Raw genomic sequence first — 21,939 nt, forward strand, 5'->3', positions numbered from 1 at the left:
TGAAGATCACGGCCTGATGAAGCAAACAGGACAACATCATTTGCAAAAAGCAGTGACCCAATCCTGAGTCCACCAAACCGGACCCCCTCAACGCCCTGGCTGCGCCTAGAAATTCTGTCCATAAAAGTTATGAACAGAATCGGTGACAAAGGGCAGCCCTGGCGGAGTCCAACTCTCACTGGAAACGGGTTCGACTTGCTACCGGCAATGCGGACCAAGCTCTGGCACCAATCGTACAGGGACCGAACAGCTTTTATCATGGGGTCCGGTACCCCATACTCTCGGAGTACCCCCCACAGGATTCCCCGAGGGACACGGTCGAATGCCTTTTCCAAGTCCACAAAACACATGTAGATTGGTTGGGCAAACTCCCATGCACCCTCCAGGACCCTGCTAAGGGTGTAGAGCTGGTCCACTGTTCCGCGACCAGGACGAAAACCACACTGTTCTTCCTGAATCCGAGGCTCGACTATCCAACAGATTTTTCCAGGGAGGCTGAGGAGTGTGATCCCTCTGTAGTTGGAACACAACCTCCGGTCCCCTTTCTTAAAGAGGGGGACCACCACCCCGGTCTGCCAATCCAGAGGCGTGTCAACCAAGACAGTCCTACAATATCCAGAGCCTTGAGGAACTCTGGGCGTATCTCATCCACCCCCAGGGCCCTGCCACCAAGGAGTTTTTTGACCACCTCGGTGACCTCAGTCCCAGAGATGGGAGTCCCCAGGCTCTGCTTCCTTATTGGAAGGCATGATAGTGGGATTGAGGAGGTCTTTGAAGTACTCCCCCCACCGACCCACAATGTCCCGAGTCGAGGTCAGCAGCGCACCATCACCACCATATACAGTGTTGACACTGCACTGCTTCCCCCTCCTGAGACGCCGGACAGTGGACCAGAATCTCCTCGAAGCCGTCCGAAAGTCATTCTCTATGGCCTCCCCAAACTCCTCCCATGCCCGAGTTTTTGCCTCAGCAACCACGAAAGCCGCATTCCGCTTGGCCTGCCGGTACCCATCAGCTGCCTCCAGAGTCCCACAGGACAAAAGGGTCCTGTAGGACTTCTTCTTCAGCTTGACGGCATCCCTCACCGTTGGTGTCCACCAACGGGTTCAGGGATTGCCGCCACGACAGGCACCGACCACCTTATGGCCACAGCTCCGGTCAGCTGCCTCAACAATAGAGGCATGGAACATGGCCCATTCGGACTCAATGTCCCCCATCTCCCTCGGTCGAAGTTCTGCTGGAGGTGGGAGTTGAAGCTACTTCTGACAGGGGGCTCTTCCAGACGTTCCCAGCAGACCCTCACAACATGTTTGGGCCTACCAGGCCTGACCGGCATCCTCCCCCACCATCGAAGCCGACTCACCACCAGGTGGTGATCAGTTGAAAATGGTGTTGAATAAAAATAAGAATGTGACACTCAGGATTATCACTGGACCTGTAAGTTGTGGTAGGTGCAGTTCAGTGTTACAGTAACCACATATCCTATAATTATTGTGACACCATAAAAATCAGTAATCAAAAAATGTAACAAAGGTCAAAACCAAACTACAAAACAAAGGTCCTAACCAAAGTTTTATCTTTTAGACGATATCCACAGCTTGGACCAGCAACAGTTCAGCAGGAGGTAAAGGTACTTTTAGATTTTCACTTATATAATGCAACTTTTGAGCATTGCTTTTAGGTGAATACCCCAAAGTAAGATTTATCTGAATTCCCAGTGTCTTACCAGAACATTTCCAGAATTGGAAAACAAACTGTGGACTATGATCTGAAATTACTACCTTCAGAAACTCAATTAACTCTAAAAAAATCTTAATGAATAAATACTTTTACAAAAGCCTGTGCCAATGGGTGATTTCTTTAAAAACATATAATAAGCAAAAATCAGTATTCAACAATCACTTGACCAGCAGTAAAACCTTCCGAGAACAGTAGATCAGAAATAAAATTTCTCATTATCTGGTCAAAAGGATTAATGGGGAGTAGGCTGTAATAAGCCAGTGGTGTTCTACTAGATATTTCACAAGCTTGAACTTAATCTGTAACATCTTCTATCATAGCTGGCCATCAGACATGTCTTTCAATCTAAATCTGATCATTTAAAATTTGCAAGATTACCACCAAAAACAGAACCACATCCCCATTGCAACACATTAGTTCTTAAAGATTACAGAACAAATATAATTTCCTCGCTTCAACAAAATCTGGAACATCTACCAAGGTTGTGACTTGAGGGATTTTGTTCTCTGATGCCTCTGATGCTCTAACCCATTAAACTTTATCAGCTTTTTCATTCTTGTCTTCAAGACAAAATGAAATAGCATTGTTAAAATGACTGAAGTATAACAATCATCAAGCTTGTCTGAATTCATTTTTTGGCAAATTTTAATCAAGTTCTAAATAACTTTTTGAACTTTTTGGTGTTGTTGTGGATTTTTTGTAAACAATACGTTCAGAAGTAACTCTGTAAAGTGTCCCACTTGCATTATATAGGAAAAAGATTGTGGACGCGTGACTATCACAACAGTTTCAGCTTTTTAGACATCCCATTGGAAAACCATGGGCATTAATATAGAGTTGGCATCTTCTTTGTGGCAATAACAGCCTCCACTCTTCTATCCACAAGATTTCAGAGTGTGTATGGGGGAATTTGTGCCTATTCAGCCAAAAGAGAAATTATGAGATCAGGTACTTGGCTCACAACTGAAGTTCCAGTTCATCCCATTGGGGTTCTATATGGTTAGGATCAGGGATCTGTGCAGGATCAACGCACATGTACTATGCAAGGCATGCATGGTTCTAGCAGCACGGATAAAAAAAGATAGAGACAAATATATGGGACATTGTGTATAAAATTAATCAGAAAACATCATTGCACAAATGCAATATTATTTGAAAACGAACAGTGTCAGATCGGGTTTGAATATACGCTGGCGCTGTTCATGCCTTGCACAGTACATATGCGTTGATCCTGCTGTACTGAATAAGCTCACGCCTTCTGGTGCACAATGTCGACGCAGCACGGAGAAAAAAAGAAAGAGAATGTCCAGTTCCATTGCCTCAAAACACCACTCACATCCACAGTTATTCCCAGTTTCAAATAAAAACTAGCAGCGTCAGATCCCTAGAGCGATGTATGTATGGTGATTGTGACTGAGACAATAAAAGTGAAAAAAAAAGGTAACTTTTATGAGTACAGTACTATAAATGTACACGGTCTGTTACAGACGCAAACCAAATGTGTGTACTGTATAATACTAACGCTACTGAAAATAGCAAATACAGGAGACAGTCAGGATCAAACCGGACACTCTTGATTACAAGTTAGCAAATCTTACCGTTACACCACGTAGGCTGTTCTATCATCCTTGAGCCTTTTGTGAAAGTGTTTATTTGATCTTTGGATTTCAGGCTTCACACATTCTATAGTTTATGTCTACATTTGGTAACATTTATTACTAAAATATGAAAAAGTTTCTGTTTTAACAATGTGTTTACACAGATTACTGTAGAAACGGAACACACATGAAATGCATGTGTTCCAAATAACGAGCTATTATTTCCACTCTAAAACTCCAGCAGTTCACTCACTCCCAGATAAGCAAACAAGGCATGAGCTGGGAAAACTTATTGAACGTTCTGCGACGATGGGGGATGGAATAGCCAGCTACTTGCTGCTCCTCTTAATCGGCACATTTACAGGACAAAAGACGCTGACGGAGAAGTGCAAATGGATTTAAGGTGGGCCGGATTTATGAGTCTTCTCGTAGGCTCTGGTAATTCTAGTTGTAAATGTTGCTAGATCACTTGAGTTAATAATTGAATTTAAACATCTATTACTGTAGTACTAGAGTGTTGTACCGTGTTAACATCAGGCCTGAAGAAGGGGCCTGAGTTGCCTCGAAAGCTTGTATATTGTAATCTTTTTAGTTTGCCAATAAAAGGTGTCATTTTGCTTGACTTCTCACTACCATCTATTACTATGAATTTACTTTTATCAATAACTAAGAATTGGATTCTTCACAAAATGAGTTAAATTACTTTTTTTCATAATGTTTAAGTAATTCATATCATTATAATTTATGTGTATGTTTTGTTTTATAAGTTGTCACTTATATATTGAAACATGAGTTATTGATGTTAAAATTAACAGTAGAGGAAAGACAGCATTGACTAGAGGGAGCTCATTACCGCTTTGTGTTTTTATGTGCCATTATCACACATCACATTAAAAGTCAGCTAAAGCCATCATCAAACTACACATCTTTTTATTAATTTTTTTGATTTTAGCCTATATTTACAAAATGGTAAGAAAATCATAAATTATAGACAGTCGCAGCTCACACTGTCAGTTGTGGTTCAGTCATTGCAATCTACAACGTGGTGTGAGAATATCAGGCTAGTTTTAGTTTTATTTTCAGTGAACTGTGAGTTGTTGTGGTGTATCTATCAGCTGCCAAAGAGCACTCAGCTAGGAGTACAAAGGAATCAATGCTTACAATCAGTGAGGGACAATGGTGACTAGAAGAAAAGATGAAGATGAAAAATGGGGTAGAGGACCTTGTTTTTTGCTGTATCGTGATAAAGTGGAAAAATAAAACATCTGGGCCAAGATATAGACTTAAATCAGTGTGCACCTATTAGAATGGCTGCCTGAAACAGTCCAAGTACTTTTCTGGTCTATTAATAAATTTAGAAGTACAGTCATCCCTCACCTATCGCGGGGGTTACGTTCCAGAGCCCCCCGCGATAGGTGAAAATCAGCGAAGTAGTGACCTATATTTTTTTTATTATTTATACATATTTTAAGGCTTTATAAACCCTTCCCACACTCTTATAAACCTTTCTCACTCTCTTGTTAACCTTTCCCACACTCTTATAAACACTTCCTATGCTCTTAAACACTTTCTACATTCTTAAACACCGCAGACCAACACTGCACACTGCACGCAGCGATCAGACGTCGATGTGTCTGCACTCGCTTTGTGAAGGGTGGCAGCTGAACTCACGCTGAGCAGAAATGGACTTTGTGCTGCTTCTGCCAAAATGCCTGCTTGTCGCTCTGCACGTTCGGAAGGAGGAGGAGGAGTGGGGGTGTGTGAGGGCTGAACTCACGTTCGCTCAAACCCCCCTCCCCGGAGGCGCAGTACGCTCCTGCCACTTCGCATTGTCAAGGGGGTGGGGAGCTGAATGAACGCTAAGGAGAAGTGGACTTTGTGCTGGCTTTGTGCTGCTTGTCGCTCTGCGTGTCAATAATTTAAAAGCCTGTACAGTACCTATTTTCCTGTCTCACTGTCTTGTCTTGCGTGAAGTTAAAATGTTTTATAATAATGAGATGTTACTCATATCCTTAGCCCAACATCCACATATCATATGTGTTAACCCCTTAACCGCCCTCTGCCGGATATATCCGGCATCGTAGCGTTATTGCTGACGCCTTACTGCAGGAATTATCCAGCACATTTGCCTATGGTTATGTGAATGCCTGGCGCGTAGTATAACTGGCAGTTTGGCGTGGGTATTATTACTACATTGTATTTCGACAACTCTGCGGTTGTATTGGCCACTCACGTGACGTGATTCAAAAGTGAAAGCTGTGAATATGGCGAAACGTAAACTGACTTCAAGTGAGGTTTTGCAGGCGATTTTGGACAATAATTCTGATCATGATTGTAGCAGTTCTGAAGAAGATTTTAGCGACAATGATGATCAGCAACGTGCGCTGCATGATACTGTGAATGACGACGCATCGGATGATGGCGATGAGTGGGTGTATCCCCAGCATCTCAACTGGACTGCTGCCCGTTATCTGAGCCAGATAAGAAAGATCCAAACCGTGACCGCTTGTTCAAGCTACGTCCTTTGATTGACCATTTATTTGAAACATTTCAGCAGGTATTTCAGCAGGTAAATACTGCTTGAATAAATGTAAAGTAAAAAAACGAAAATTGTTCAGATTTCTCCTGGCATGGGGAATAGTTAGGGAGTTGGCGGTTAAAGGGTTAATAAAGTGTGTTTTATAAGTTTACATGTGTTTAAAGCATGTGGGATGGGTATTTTAAGGCTTAAACTATAAAAATGTTTATTTATATGGTCTTTCTATATCGCGGATTTTCTCCTGTTGCTGATGGGTCTAGAACATAACTTCCGCAATAGGCGGGCAATCACTTGTATTTAAAAACCCGCGAAGTTGTGAATCCGCGAAAAGTGAACCGCGAAGTAGTGAGGGATTACTGTATATTGAAAAATCTTGATGGGCCTCTGTAATTAGTGCCCCACTATGATTCTTACTCATATAATTTGAAATACTTAAAGATAAAGAGATTCAGCAACTGCAGTTGTTAAATTCAACAAGCACTCGAATTAGAAGTTCTGTCAAGTTGTGGAGTCTGACACTTAGAGGGAAACCATGTAAAACAAGTCAGGCACAATCTGTTTGCTAGTTTGATTTATGTATTTACTACTTATAGGGGTAGGCCAAAAATATTAAAGCAGATAACATGCTTTATTGATATTTTATTAAGATAATATTAGGAAATTACTCCTTTAAGCCAAATGGTGGCTTCTCTATTATAGTACACAATGTTTATAAAGGATGTTGTTTGAAGTGTGAATAACTAGTTCTCTTCCTGAGTGTTTCTTTATACTTTGCAAGGACAATGAATCAGTTCATGTGTGTGTCTCATATAACTGAATGTCTTATGGTAGTTTCTAGTAAGGCCTTGAAAAACTGTATCAGCCATTGTTTCTGGTGAAGGAGTCAGATTCTCATAAGTTTTTACTTTGTAATCTTATGTTGTTCTGATAACAAATTTCAAAGTAAGTCATGAATTCATGGCTGCTATTAGGCGTGCATCCTTTCAATGTCCACCTCATGTACAGCTAAGCTAATGGATAGAAAAACAAATGACTAACCTAGCTAGCCTCAAAGGTAACACAAAACCTGCTCAGACATGGAGAACATAACCAGTCCAGTATAAAAGTGAGAGCAGACACCTCAGCGAGTGGGGCAAGTTGGAGTGAGTAGAAGATTAAGTCCTTCCTGAAGATCTAATGGCCAGTTTCATCTGTCCTCCTTTATAATTCATCATCTTTTACTAAAACCAGCTGCTTAGATAAATATTCTGAAAGTTCACCTGCAAACTCTCCATCCTGCCATCTGAGAGGAATGTTGCAAGAGACCTGGCCTAGCTTTTAAACCTTTCCAGATCTTTTCTACTTAATCATTTATATATTTCTGTCCAATGCAGAGATGAACTGGTGACATGAAGTTATTCAATTTTCTGCTGCCAGTTAGTCACTGAGAGCGTAAACAGACTTTATGGTGGCATTCTGTGATTCAGCCCAGGCCTCCTTTGTAAAACTGATGTTCATTATTAAGAAGCTGCCTTGTATTGTCATTACACAATTCTTTTAGAACCAGTTACTGTTTGATAAAGCAGTGAGTTTCATCACATGGCACTTTATATACAATAGAGTGTTTTCTGTCTGACAGTTGCTTAAGTCCCCTACTGTACAGACCTCATCACCAGACCCGCTGCTGCCCCCATAACAACACATTCAAGATCAAGAGCTAACAAAACATGCAGCTGTGAAGTGTCAGCATGTGTGTTGGCTCAAGTAAAGCAGCTCACTAATTGCTCTTCTACATTCCAAGCACTTTAAAAGCAGGGGTGCTGAGGGATGGGCTAGAGACTGAAGTGCAAGAAAGACAGAATGTTCTCTTGTCTGCCTCATTTGGACTCTGATGAGTGCCACTTTAATATCCTCCTCTGCTTTTCTCAGATATACATATTCAATTGCAGTCGTGTTTTGTTACGTTTCTTTGGTTCTGCAGTGGTGACAGAGTGAACTACTCATATCAAATCTCTTTATCCCCAAAAGCAGACACTGATGTCTTTTGAAGGGACTGATACCCACATCTCTCACATAAATATAACAAGTGACGCTTAAAATTACAAAACATATTGGATAAATAGAGTACTACATCAACAAGCTGCTGGTTTTCCTCTAGACAAGTGGTTCTCAATCTGTGGGGCGGGCCCCCCTAGGGGGGCGCGAAGTAATCAAAAAGGGGGGTGTGAAGATAAATACATCTATTGAAACCAAAACAAATTAACTTAAACTACATTCTGATACTAGAAAAATAAATATAGACTTAAATAAATGTCAATAAAAGTTAAGTAGGTATAATAAAATATCCATCCATCCATCCATTTTCCAACCCGCTGAATCCGAACACAGGGTCACGGGGGTCTGCTGGAGCCAATCCCAGCCAACACAGGGCACAAGGCAGGAACCAATCCTGGGCAGGGTGCCAACCCACCGCAGGACACACACAAACACACCCACACACCAAGCACACACTAGGGCCAATTTAGAATCGCCAATCCACCTAACCTGCATGTCTTTGGACTGTGGGAGGAAACCGGAGCGCCCGGAGGAAACCCACGCAGACACGGGGAGAACATGCAAACTCCACGCAGGGAGGACCCAGGAAGCGAACCCAGGTTCCCAGGTCTCCCAACTGCGAGGCAGCAGCGCTACCCACTGCGCCACCGTGCCGCCCATAATAAAATATGCATCTATGATATAACATTAATTAAAAAAGAACAAATTGGTATTAGTGGGCTCCTTTCAAAAAAACATTAGGGAGGCGCGATTAAAACTGAAAACTGAAAACTCGGGTCACAAATACAGTGGAACCTCGGTTTGTGAGTAACTTGGTTTACGAGTGTTTTGCAAGACGAGCAAAAATTTTTAATAAATTTTCACTTGATAAACGAGCGAGGTCTTGCAGTACGAGTAGTTTGTCTGCTGAGCGTCATGTGATCACAACTGAGCTGATGGTTCTTCTCTCTCTCTCACTGCGGGATTGTAGGCAATCGTCTCCTATTCTCCATCTGAGTCTGCGTGCCTCACTCATATAGTCAACATCCGTACGAGCGTATAGTGTTTACTACAGCATTAGCATTGTGACTGTGTGCGTGCGCGCGCTCGCGTGTGTGTGTGTGTGTGTGTGTGCTCGCGCGCGCGTTTGTGCTGTGACGTGCAAGTCCCCGTCTTGCACCCTAAAACACAAAGCTGAGTCTCAGTACTTTAGCAACACAAGCTTTATTCAGCTTGAAACAGCAACAGCGCGGTTATTTTTACACAGACACAGCAGTCAGGCAGGGCCCTGCACATTTATAATGTTCCTTGTATCACCCATTGATGGCAGGCGCTTATAGCATGTCCGCGATCTTTTCGGATTCGCTTTTACAGAGAACTGCTACAGCGCTGAGAGACTGCGATTGCTTTGGGACGCTCTTCCACATGTCATCCCGTTGGGTGCAATCCCACAAGAGTTTAGAAACTCACTCACACCAGCCAAGATTCTTTTCAAAGGTAAAGTGCAAGTTAATTTGTTTTATGTATTTTTACTTTATATTTTGTATTAATCATTTTTATATGAATAGTTTTGGGTTGTGGAACAAATCATCTGAGTTTCCATTATTTCTTATGGGGAAATTCACTTTGATATACGAGTGCTTTGGACTACGAGCACGTTTACAGAACGAATTAAGCTCGCAAACCGAGGTTCCACTGTACTTACAGGTTGAGAAACGCTGCTCTAGAGACTGGACACACTGTAGTACTAAGCTTCTTCAAGTTCAAATTCAGTTTTAAGTTTATTATACCTGCTTGTGTACCCTTCACATACACCCTCTACCAACCTAACATGACTTCCAGCTGTCATTTGTCTAACTCTGGCCTTCTCTCTCTGAGCTGAATTGCATGGCTTTGTAAAATACATTTCACAAATTAAATTGGCACAAGTAACCTTCTTATTACAAACAGTCAACAGCTGAAAGTTATTTTTTTTAAATTAAGTATGCATTTATTTTATTTTGAGCCACATCACAATACAAATTAGTTGGCAATTTGATTGGTTATGTCAATAATTCTGCCTTTAAAATGATATGCAGTGTGGACCACCAGGGGGCACACCTGCCACCCCAGCCCGACACAGACAGACGCTAGACACAAGTGCAAGCACACAGAGAGATTTTAACACCTTCACCTGTTTCCCAGTGCTACAGCACAGTTACAAGCACAAGGCACAGTCCAGCACAAAACCTTTTCTTCTCTCTTTCTTTCACCCTACTCTTCCTGGCAAGCGTTGTCTTCTCCCATCCAACTCTGGCAACCAGAACAGCGGCTACTGACTCTTTTTATAAGGCACCCGGAAGAGTTCCAGGTGCTCATTGACATACTTCCAACAGCAATTCCGAGTGTGGTGGGAGACCTTCAACAAAGGGGCTCAACTGATCTCCAATTGCCCCCTAGCGGTGGACAAAGGCCCCTACAGGTTTGAGCTTCCATGCTCCAAACTCCTGGTACCACTGCACTCCGGGGGAGCTGCCCTCTAGTGCCCTGGGGGAGGTAATGCTCCAGAATTGCTCCTTCCCCCAGTCCTTCTATGGTTGGGGCATCCCAGCCGGGTAAGGGCCCTGCCATCCGCCACAGCAGATAAGAAGAAAAGAGAAGAAAAAAAATAAGATAGTATTGATTTTCTAACTATTTATTCTGCCAGTTGCTTAAGCAGACTAGCTTCTATTTTCCACTGTTTGTTAAACGGATGATATCCCAGATACAGAAAACAGATGTTCACAAGAGACAAGTGTTGGGAAACATTACTTTAAATATTAACTTAGTTACATTACTCATTACTTGCAAAAAAGTAACTAGATACGAGTGTTAAATAGTTACTTTATTATAAAATATAATGCATTACAGAATATTGTAAAATTCATTACTACCCCATGTCAGATGAGAAAAGATGATGACATAAACTAGGGAAAAAAAAGAAAACATTTAAATATGTACCATGGTTATGGATTATACAGGATAGCATGACAGGATTGCTAATTCATATGTTTTTAATTACATATTGTCATCAAATGACAATTTAATGAATTCATGAATTATAAAATAAATCTAGCTTTCTTAACCTTCAATTTGCACTGAGTATTGCCTTCTTTTGTTAGGTCCAGTATTATACAGGCTGTCTAGGTTATAAAATGTAGGCAACAGTGGATAAAAAACAATTAAACAACCCACCATGTCTGCTTTGCGTAAATGTGAATGAAGTATGAGGAATTTCGAGCCATTCAACTCTGTGTCATCTGCTCAGACATGAGAATCACCTAAACTGTGTTGTTTCATGTCAGAAACCCTTCCTCACTTGGTGGCAAGTGTATTCATCACCACAAACTGACGCTCGGAAATTCTGCTGGATATTCTGTCTCCCACTTAGACCTAAACCTCGACAGCCTCTTTAATGGATGGATTTAGATTAGCTGTCATCACCTTGGTAATGTTTACAGTGCATGTATCTTCCTGTTTCGAACATTTTGCTAAACTACGTGATGTGAGTTTTTTTACCATCAATATCTATCTATCTATCTATCTATCTATCTATCTATCTATCTATCTATCTATCTATCTATCTATCTATCTATCTATCTATCTATCTATCTATCTATCTATCTATCTATCTATTGTGACAGCAGGGGTCGCTGTTGCCCCGTGAAACCCTCAGACAACACGTCCAGACACCAGGTAAAAAGTCCCTGTACTATTTTTAATAATTATAATAATGTGCACAAAGCACCTCCACCTCCACAATACTCAATAATAAACAATAATCCAAACAATAATCAATAAACAATCCTCCTCTCCACCCAGCAGCTCTGTCGCACTTCCTCCCAACTCCGGCTCCATCTGCTGGGTTTCCCACAGTCATTTATATAGTCGCCGACCCGGAAGTGCTTCTGTCCTTCAGTCCATGTGATTCCATAGCACTTCCGGGTCAGGTGAAAATTCTTCTTTTTCTTCAGCCCGGAAGTACTTCATTTCTTCCGTCCCATGACGAGGTAGTACTTCCGGGCTATAACAGAAACACTCGTGCCTCCCTGCAGAGTCCCCTGGCAGCCCCCATGGTATCCAGCAGGTCTGTGCAGCCGAACTCCATTGTCCATAATGCCCTGCGGGAATTCAGGGCACCTCCATGTTGCAGGGAGGACTCCCTCTAGCGGCCTGGGGGTGCTGGCTGGGATAAACTGCCAGCCATCCCTCACACTATCTATCTATTATATAGTGCCTTTCACATCTATCTATCTATCTATCTATCTATCTATCTATCTATCTATCTATCTATCTATCTATCTATCTATCTATCTATCTATCTATCTATCTATCTATCTATCTATCTATCTATCTATCTATCTATCTATCTATCTATCTATCTATCTATCTATCTATCTATCGTTCTAGTCACAGGGATTATCAAGGCTAATGAGGTTGCTCCTCAGTAATTACAACTGCAGTATAAGTAACACAGTGTTTGATTAGTAAGTGGCATAAAATCAAAAGAGTTGTGCTTTTATATGTGTGGGAACAACACTTGTATGTTTGTTACAGCCGCTGGTAGTGAATTGCTATAATGAGAATCCCATGTGGAATTTTGTGGAGTGACTGGCAATTGGCCCACTTGAGACTTTGTCTGGATAGGATTGCTCTGTGCATGTGTGAATGTATATGTGTGTGTGTGTGTGTGTTAATCCTCAAGAGCAGGAGTAAATAAAGTCAATAAACTTTCCTGGTAAGTCTCAAAATGTCACAATAATGCAGATTCTAATTCTGATATATCCATTGTTCCAAACAGAAACTCTATGAGTGGAAAAAATATGCTTCTACATAAGTGAGAATGTACAGAGGACCTGCTTATGGAAACTATCCATTTTCCACCATCAAAATTACACTTAAGTAAAAATTCTCTACTACCGAGTTTTTGAAATGCTATATTAGGAATTATATGCTATATATTATGCTTATTATTAAAATAACTGAATCATTTTTATTTAAAATTAACAATTTTAAAGTCTATATCATTTGAGCCCCCTTCTGCCAGTGGACAACAAATAATTCTGTATCTTTTATTAAGACAATAGGGTTTATTTATCCAAATGAAAGTAAAACGTCTGGAGTCAATTCTTGTGATAAGTGAGGTTGGTACAGTATATCCAAAACATAAATAAACCCTCAGATTTTGATAGAAGTATTCAGTCATTTAAAGAGAGGTCTCTTAACAACCAAAAATGTCACTTCACAAATGATTGTATAATTGGAGAAAATTTAGATCATTTATAATATTTGAATCTTTGGAAATCTTAATACCAAGATAATGAATTACCAGCTTAACAGGAATACTGAAAATGAACAATGTATCCTTTTTTCCAAGAGCCATCAGTTCAGACTTATTAATATTTAAAGAGAGACCAGATACAGAAGAAAGCACCTATAAAGAGTGAATTGTCTTCCCATCTTCTGTCTGATTCTTTTTAAAACGTGATGTGTATTCAGCTGTGAACGTTTAATTTATTTATCCATATTTATTTGAATACCCTGAAGCATGTATTTTAAAATGACTAGTGTGCCATGCATGTGCATCCAAGGGTCATCTTCCAGGCTCATCTGAGGTAAACACTACCACTCCAGGACACCAGGGACGTGATCACTAACTCTCATATCTCTATTATCACCCGCAGTTCGAAGAATACACCAGCTGAGGGCAACTGACCACACTCCTTCGTGTTTGGGATCTATAACAGCAAGGCACTCCCGAAATGCTGTGTCTCATTCAGGAGATTAGTTATTAACTGTATTACAGAGCTCTGACCCTGTTATCGCTCTGCAGACTTTATTGCTTTGAAATGAATGGCTAAACTTTGCTTTTGTTAATCCTTTACTGTTATTTTCAGTTTCTTTTTGCCTTGCAAATAAATGGTGTAGCCCGGTTGGCACCCCAACATTCCTTTCAAGTCCAGTCCTTAACTTGGCTAACAATAGTAGCCACAACTTACGTAACTAATAAAATCACAATTGGGCTAATGGGATATCACTGTCAACTTCTTAAACTATTTTTCAATTTACAGAACGATCCATGAGCCCAATTAATCAGATTGATTAAGCCAGAAAAATCAAGAACTTCAGAAATAAAATAATGTGCAACTGTCTCAAAAGCTTTATAAAAGTCCAAAAGTAAAATAAAGCCATCCTGACCAATAAATTCACTGTAATCTGTAAGATCTAACACCAGTCAAATATTGTGGCATAAATGTTTTCCTTTTATAAAACCCGACAGCGACATGTCAACAACTGAGTTAAAGACTGTTTTCAATTTTCCTGAAAAAATTGATGTAAGGGTCTTTCATTCATTATTGATCAAAGTGATTAGTCGCTAGTGGTCAGTTAAAAAGGGGTCTTTATTTGGTTTTGGGATTACAACTACTGAACTTTGAGTCATTGCAGTTGGTAGGACTGCTTTATCAATTGATTCTTTAAAAACCAAAAGAAGAAATTCAGCCAAATCACCTTGAAAGGTTTAATAAAATCCAACTGTGAGGCCATCATTTGCAGGAGATTTCTTAGCTTTAAGATTACTTACTTATTTATTTAATTTCAAAAATTACTCTCTCTTTTTCACAGACCGCCTTAAACTTATTATATAAAGTTTTTATTTTTTTAAAGATTTTAAAGTTACATATTTTTTTCTTTGGAACATATATTACTAGTATTTAACTTACTCTAAAAATCTGACATGTATTTTAAAATTACTAATCATTTATGATAAGTTTATTAACACTAGAATTACCAGAGCCTACGAAAAAACTCGTAGATCTGTCCCACCTTAAATCGCTTCGTACCTCTCCATCAGCGTCTTTCATCCTGTAAATATGTCGATAAGCAGCAAGCAGCCAGCAGCCTGCTATCACATCTCCCCACCACCGCACAATTTTCACAGCTCAAGTCTGTTTACCTGCGTGTCAGTTGCTTAGAGTTGTATAGAGTGAGAAGTCAAGCAAAATGACACCTTTTATAAATACTATATCGTTATTTGGAACACATGCATTTCATGTGTGTTCCGTGTCTACAACAATCTATGTACAGTAAACACATTGTTAAAAACAGAAACGTTTTTTATGTTTTAGTAATAATTGACAAAATGTAGACATGAAGTGTATAATGTGTGAAGCCTGAATTCCAAATATCAAATAAACACTTTCACAAAAGGTACAAATATAACAGAATAAGAGCGCTTCTATTCAAGAATATAACTGCAGAAAAAGAACCCGCGTTAGGGTGCAACATTGACACGCATTTGCTACGACCGCTTCGGTGGTGCAACGGTATCAACTGTTGACTGATAATCAAAAACTTCATGGGTTCGACACCGGATGAGTCTGTTTTGAGAAGTGAGCTGCTCTTATTCTTACTATTTTAGAATAAAAACATACATTTGATTCCAGTCTGTAACAGCAGGTGTAAATTTATGATGCATGTAAGGTTAGCTTTGTTTTTTTTAATTAATGTAATTTTAAAATACATGTCAGATTTTTAGAGTAAGTTAAATACTACTCATTAAATACTCTTAATAAGTTAAATACTCTGCATTCCTTTTTTCCAGCTTCTTAAAATATTTTTATTTTTTTCACATTCTTTTTTTTTCACATTCTTTTCCCGAGTTATTGCAAGTCATCATTTCCTAATATCTTATTATTAAGTTTCCAGTTGGCTTTAGGGATTTTTATACAGCCATTTCTACTCAAATTAATTGAAGGGTTAATTGTTTTATGATCAGTTAGCACTAATGGTTCAATAGAAACTTTTTAAACTTGTCCTTCTATTGAGTTAGAAATTAGACAAAAATCAGTTCTTCATTATTTAGACCTGTTCTTATTACATTATGCAAACTCCTAAAATCCCTGGTGTTTAATTGTCCATCCATCCATCCATCCATCCTCTTCCGCTTATCCGAGGTCGTGTCGCGGGGGCAGCAGCTTGAGCAGAGATGCCCAGACTTCCCTCTCCCCGGCCACTTCTTCTAGCTCTTCCGAGAGAATCCCGAGGCGTTCCCAGGCCAGCCGGGAGACATAGTCCCTCCAGCGTGTCCTGGGTCTTCCCCGGGGCCTCCTCCCGGTTGGACGTGCCAGGAACACCTCACCAAGGAGGCGTCCAGGAGGCATCCTGATCAGATGCCCGAGCCACCTCATCTGACTCCTCTCGATGCGGAGGAGCAGCGGCTCTACTCTGAGCCCCTCCCGGATGACTGAGCTTCTCACCCTATCTTTAAGGGAGAGCCCAGACACCCTGCGGAGGAAACTCATTTCGGCCGCTTTTATTCGCGATCTCGTTCTTTCGGTCACTACCCATAGCTCATGACCATAGGTGAGGGTAGGAACATAGATCGACCAGTAAATTGAGAGCTTTGCCTTATGGCTCAGCTCCTTTTTCACCATGACAGACCGATGCAGAGCCCGAATCACTGCGGACGCCGCACCGATCCGCCTGTCGATCTCACGCTCCATTCTTCCCTCACTCGTGAACAAGACCCCAAGATACTTGAACTCCTCCACTTGAGGCAGGATCTCGCTACCAACCCTGAGAGGGCACTCCACCCTTTTCCGGCTGAGGACCATGGTCTCGGATTTGGAGGTGCTGATTCCCATCCCAGCCGCTTCACACTCAGCTGCGAACTGATCCAGAGAGAGCTGAAGATCACGGCCTGATGAAGCAAACAGGACAACATCATCTGCAAAAAGCAGTGACCCAATCCTGAGTCCACCAAACCAGACCCCCTCAACACTCTGGCTGCTCCTAGAAATTCTGTCCATAAAAGTTATGAACAGAATCGGTGACAATGGGCAGCCCTGGCAGAGTTCATCTCTCACTGGAAACGGGTTCAACTTACTGCCGGCAATGCGGACCAAGCTCTGACACCGGTTGTACAGGGACCGAACCACCCTTATCAGGGGGTCCGGTACTCCATACTCCCGGAGCACCCCCCACAGGATTCTCCGAGGGACACGGTCGAACACCTTTTAAAAAGTCCAAAAAACTCATGTAGACTGGTTGGGCGAACTCCCATGCACCCTCCAGGACCCAGCTAAGGGTGTAGAGCTGGTCCACTGTTCCGCGACCAGGACGAAAACCACACTGTTCATCCTGAATCCGAGGTTCGACTATCCGACAGACCCTCCTCTCCAGAACCCCCGAATAGACTTTTCCAGGGAGGCTGAGGAGTGTGATCCCTCTGTAGTTGGAATACACCCTCCAGTCCCCCTTCTTAAAGAGGGGGACCACCACCCCGGTCTGCCAATCCAGAGGCACTGTCCCTGATGTCCATGCGATGTTGTAGAGACGTGTCAACCAAGACAGCCCTACAACATCCAGAGCCTTTAGGAACTCCGGGCGTATCTCATCCACCCCCGGGGCCCTGCCACCAAGGAGTTTTTTGACCACCTCGGTGACCTCAGTCCCAGAGATGGGGGAGCCCACCTCCGAGTCCCCAGGCTCTGCTTCCTCATTGGAAGGCATGTTATTGGGATTGAGGAGGTCTTCGAAGTACTCCTCCCACCGACCCACAACGTCCCGAGTCGAGGTCAGCAGCGCACCATCCCCACCATACACAGTGTTGACACTGCACTGCTTCCCCCTCCTGAGATGCCGGATGGTGGACCAGAATCTCCTCGAAGCCGTCCGAAAGTCGTTCTCCATGGCCTCCCCAAACTCCTCCCACGCCCTAGTTTTTGCCTCAGCAACCACCGAACCTGCATTCCACTTGGCTTGCCGGTACCTATTAGCTGCCTCCAGAGTCCCACAGGACAAAAGGGACCGGTAGGACTCCTTCTTCAGCTTAACGGCATCCCTCACCGCCGGTGTCCACCAACGGGTTCGGGGATTGCCGCCACGACAGGCACCGACCACCTTACGGCCACAGCTCCGGTCAGCTGCCTCAACAATAGAGGCACAGAACATGGCCCATTCGGACTCAATGTTCCCCACCTCCCTCAGGACATGGTCAAAGTTCTGCCGGAGGTGGGAGTTGAAACTACTTCTGACAGGGGGCTCTGCCAGACGTTCCCAGCAGACCCTCACAACACGTTTGGGCCTACCAGGCCTGACCGGCATCCTCCCCCACCATCGAAGCCAACTCACCACCAGGTGGTGATCAGTTGATAGCTCCGCCCCTCTCTTCACCCGAGTGTCCAAGACATGTGGCCACAAGTCTAACGACACGACCACAAAGTCGATCATCGAACTGAGGCCTAGGGTGTCCTGGTGCCAAGTGCACATATGAACACCCCTATGCTTGAACATGGTGTTCGTTATGGACAATCCGTGACGAGCACAGAAGTCCAATAACAGAACACCACTCGGGTTAAGATCGGGGGGGCCATTCCCACACAGGAGATGCATCACAGGGCAGCATCCAATCAGCAGCAAGGATAAATAAATGACGCTCTCGGATTGGCTACTTTCACCATCACAAGCTGCATTTTTCTCTATGGTTGCTTTGTGTTTTCTCTATAGTACAGTATTACCACGAAAAAAGTCATCAAAAAATTGCAGAGGATGTTTGCAGTTTCCGCTAACAATTATTAGTTAGGTTCTAAGGAAAAATCCTCAAATGACTGAGACCGCAAATTCTGAACCACGACTTCGCGGGGGTCTACTGTATTAACAAAAAAGAAAACCTTTTCATCAAATAAAACCTGAAGTATATGTAGCTTGGGGGGGGACATTATTCCCTATAAAATATGTAACTTAAACTGAATACATAAATAAGGTAAAAAAGGAAAATGATATTTAAGTTGGACTTTAAGTTGCTGTGGGGGAGAAAGTAGAAAAAGTGACTGAATATTGGAACCAACCTAAGTAATAATCTTAATATGAACACAAATACAATAAAAAATATTCTCTATATGCAGTCAGTGTTTATTTCTCCCCTGTAAACTCAGCGGTCCTCAGGTTTTCCTTTTTTATCATTGCCTGGTTTAGTGGTCTGACAAATGAAAAATTCAAAAAGCTCCAGCAGATTACCAGACATGCAGCTGAAGTTATTGGGGCTGATGGAGATGACTTGGTAATTGTGTGTTAGGGGAGCATTGAGACGAAACTGAAAATCATCTCACCTGATGACACGCAGTCTAAAAAATGTCTATTTCACATTAAGAGGTAGATTTATTCATGTCTACCCATCAAACTCATACATCTTTTTTAACAAAGAATATCAGAGATAACCATTTCTAGAAGTGTAGAGTTTTTCATATGTAGCATGTAACCATTTTAGGTAACCTGCAGGAAGAAGTTAGCAAAGACTTTGTTTTCATATTATGTAAATATGTTGGAATTTCTATATAAGTTTTAACCTATCTTGTCTCTTTTTGTTAATTTTATTTTTGTTTTTTGTTATTGGATGCAAATGAGAAGAAAAAATTCTAAACTAAAAAAAGTAAACCTTGAACCTTGATCTCTGCATCAAAAGCTTGTTATTTGTTAGCTCTTTACTGCTTTAAATAAAGAAGTTTGAAAATGCTATTTATGCCAAATATTATTCCCTGTAAAAATAAAGCAATCTATAAAACACTGATAATGGTGGCTGAGAGTGGCAATTAAACATCCATCCATCCATCCATCTTCCAACCCGCTGAATCCGAACACAGGGTCACGGGGTCTGCTGGAGCCAATCCCAGTCAACACAGGGCAGGAACCAATCCCGGGCAGGGTGCCAACCCACCGCAGGACACACACAAACACCAAGCACACACTAGGGCCAATTTAGAATTGTCAATCCACCTAACCTGCATGTCGTTGGACTGTGGGAGGAAACCCACGCAGACACGGGGAGAACCCGGGAAGCAGACCTGGGTCCCCAGGTCACCCAACTGCGAGGCAGCAGCGCTACCCACTGCGCCACCGTGCCGCCGCAATTAAACATACAAGTGAGAATTCTGCTGTACTCTGTGGATGTGACAAACTTAAACAAAACTAAACTAACTGGGGATTTTTCCATTTTACCTCTTCTATACCTTTAACCTTTCTTTTACTGTTTGTGAAGCACTTTGAACTCCACGTATGTATGAAAATCTGCTGCTACATCCATACCTTATATTTGAGCTTATTTGTTAACTAAAGATCCTAAAAGCTTACCTTTCTGTTTATGAGAAGTTAATCTGACCAGTTTCCACCTTTCAATTCTGCTCTAGTTAACTCTGTTCATTCCGGTCACCATGATAGCCAATGCAGATGTGAACTGATGACATAAAGTCATTCAACATGCTGTTGTAGCTACTCTGGGTAAGTAACAGATGATACTCTGGAATCTGATGTCCAAGTTTTTAATGTTGCATTTAATCACACTTTTTAGCTCATCCTTGCCTGCCAGCTAGTTTCAGCTTATTTCAGGTGAGTACCCATGACTGGTTATTTTTAAATAATAATAATAATAACAATAATACAGTTTATTTATTATAACACCTTTCCCATTCTAAAAAACTTTGCAAATATTATAATGAATACAATAGGAAATAAAGCAAAGGAAAAAATAACATAAGTAATACTGGGTAGAAACTAATGCTAATCATTAAACACCAAATAGTAGATAAATAGACCAATGAAAAGGTTCTGAATTAGAATAAGAAACAATAAATAAGATAGAATAAAAATTTCAAAATTATAGAATAAAAACATTAACCAAATAACACAATTTGTGTAACTTTCATTTAGAGATATTCATGTGCATATTAAAGCTACACATGGCCATAAAAGTAATAAGTAAAAGAGGTATGGGTTTTACGCTGAGCTTTAAAGCCAAATGCGTGAATGTCTCTCAGTCTCTTTTTGTTTGAAATTCAGTTCAGATCAGACAATTCCAGCCTGATCACCAACCTGACCTAAGCTATGGGCCGCTGTAAAGCAAGCACACTGAGTCGCCTCATTTAGAGATGCAGGCTCATGAGCTTTATCAAGATTAAAATAAATCAGACAACTGTAATGCTTTATTGCTGATGAACTTTGTGTTAATCAATGTTACAGGAAGACAGTTTGTTAATAAAGCCACAGACCCTGAAACCTTACAAAATGTATATTCACCTTAAAGACTCTTTTATTGACATTGCCTCACATCACCGCAGCACAGATATCATCCTCGGTCCCAGGGGCACGTATGTGACCCCGTTAGTGACAGACATGAAGGAACTTACAGCAACTCAAACAAATTCAAGAAAAAGAATTGAAGGACTTGACTTACAGCAGTGAAGCAGAAGCAGCAGACCCCTCAACTCCAGCAGACATTGTTAGTTAGTTGTGAGGTGAAACCCGAGAACTGGGCAGGACTGGTTTGTCTAGATTTTTAGGTTAATATTAGGCTTAGTCTTTATTATTCCAGAGGGAAACTTATCTGCAGCAGGAAAGTACAAAAACATAAGATACTGTCAAACAGATACAACAAAATAAGCAAAGACATGATAGCTGACAGTAACTGTTATAATCACTACACATACCCACAAGATTTGTGCAAATAAGAATAAATACCTTTTTGTACATGGCTGGGGGTCAGACCCATATTTGGCATATTTGGCATATTTGGCATATTTGTCCACTGGGCCACGAGGGGGCAACCACCCTGAAGTAGAAGAGGCCCATGGAAGGGGAGCAGGGAGGCTCAAGACCGTTGGGGCCTCTGGTCACCGCCAGGGGGCGCCCCGAGCCTCATGGAGCCCGGGACTTATTTACTTCCGCCACACACATGGAGAACGATCCTTCTGTTGCTCTCCTGATGCTTCCACCACACCAGGACGTGACGTCAGGTAGAGCACCTGGAGCTCATCTTTTATCGGGAGCAGGAGCAGGACGAAGCTCCTGGAGAGAGAGTGTAGGTGGCCCAGGGACAAGGAGAGAGAAGGCCCAGGAGAAGGGAGACTGGGGCTAGAAGCACTGTGGGACTGACTTGTGTGTGTTAATAAGAGAAAATAAAAGGTATTTGGATAAATATGTGGTCTCCGACTGGTGGTGTCCGGGCAAATATCACAACCTTTAACCGTACATAGTAAC

General features: G+C 41.7%; 1 protein-coding gene across 4 annotated transcripts in view; it reads right to left on the reverse strand.

Annotated features, from left to right (window-relative positions):
- LOC114641320 (NACHT, LRR and PYD domains-containing protein 3-like) overlaps positions 1-21,209 on the reverse strand; it is an 88,619-nt gene extending 67,410 nt beyond the window's left edge. For all 4 annotated transcript variants that reach the window (XM_051924978.1, XM_051924981.1, XM_051924976.1 and 1 more), the window contains exon 1: positions 21,137-21,209. The gene's annotated coding sequence lies outside the window, so the exon portion shown is untranslated. The remainder of the gene's footprint in view (positions 1-21,136) is intronic.
- Positions 21,210-21,939: the final 730 nt, after the last annotated feature.

This window comes from Erpetoichthys calabaricus, chromosome 1, assembly GCF_900747795.2.
Source record: "Erpetoichthys calabaricus chromosome 1, fErpCal1.3, whole genome shotgun sequence".
Classification (NCBI taxonomy): domain Eukaryota; kingdom Metazoa; phylum Chordata; class Cladistia; order Polypteriformes; family Polypteridae; genus Erpetoichthys; species Erpetoichthys calabaricus.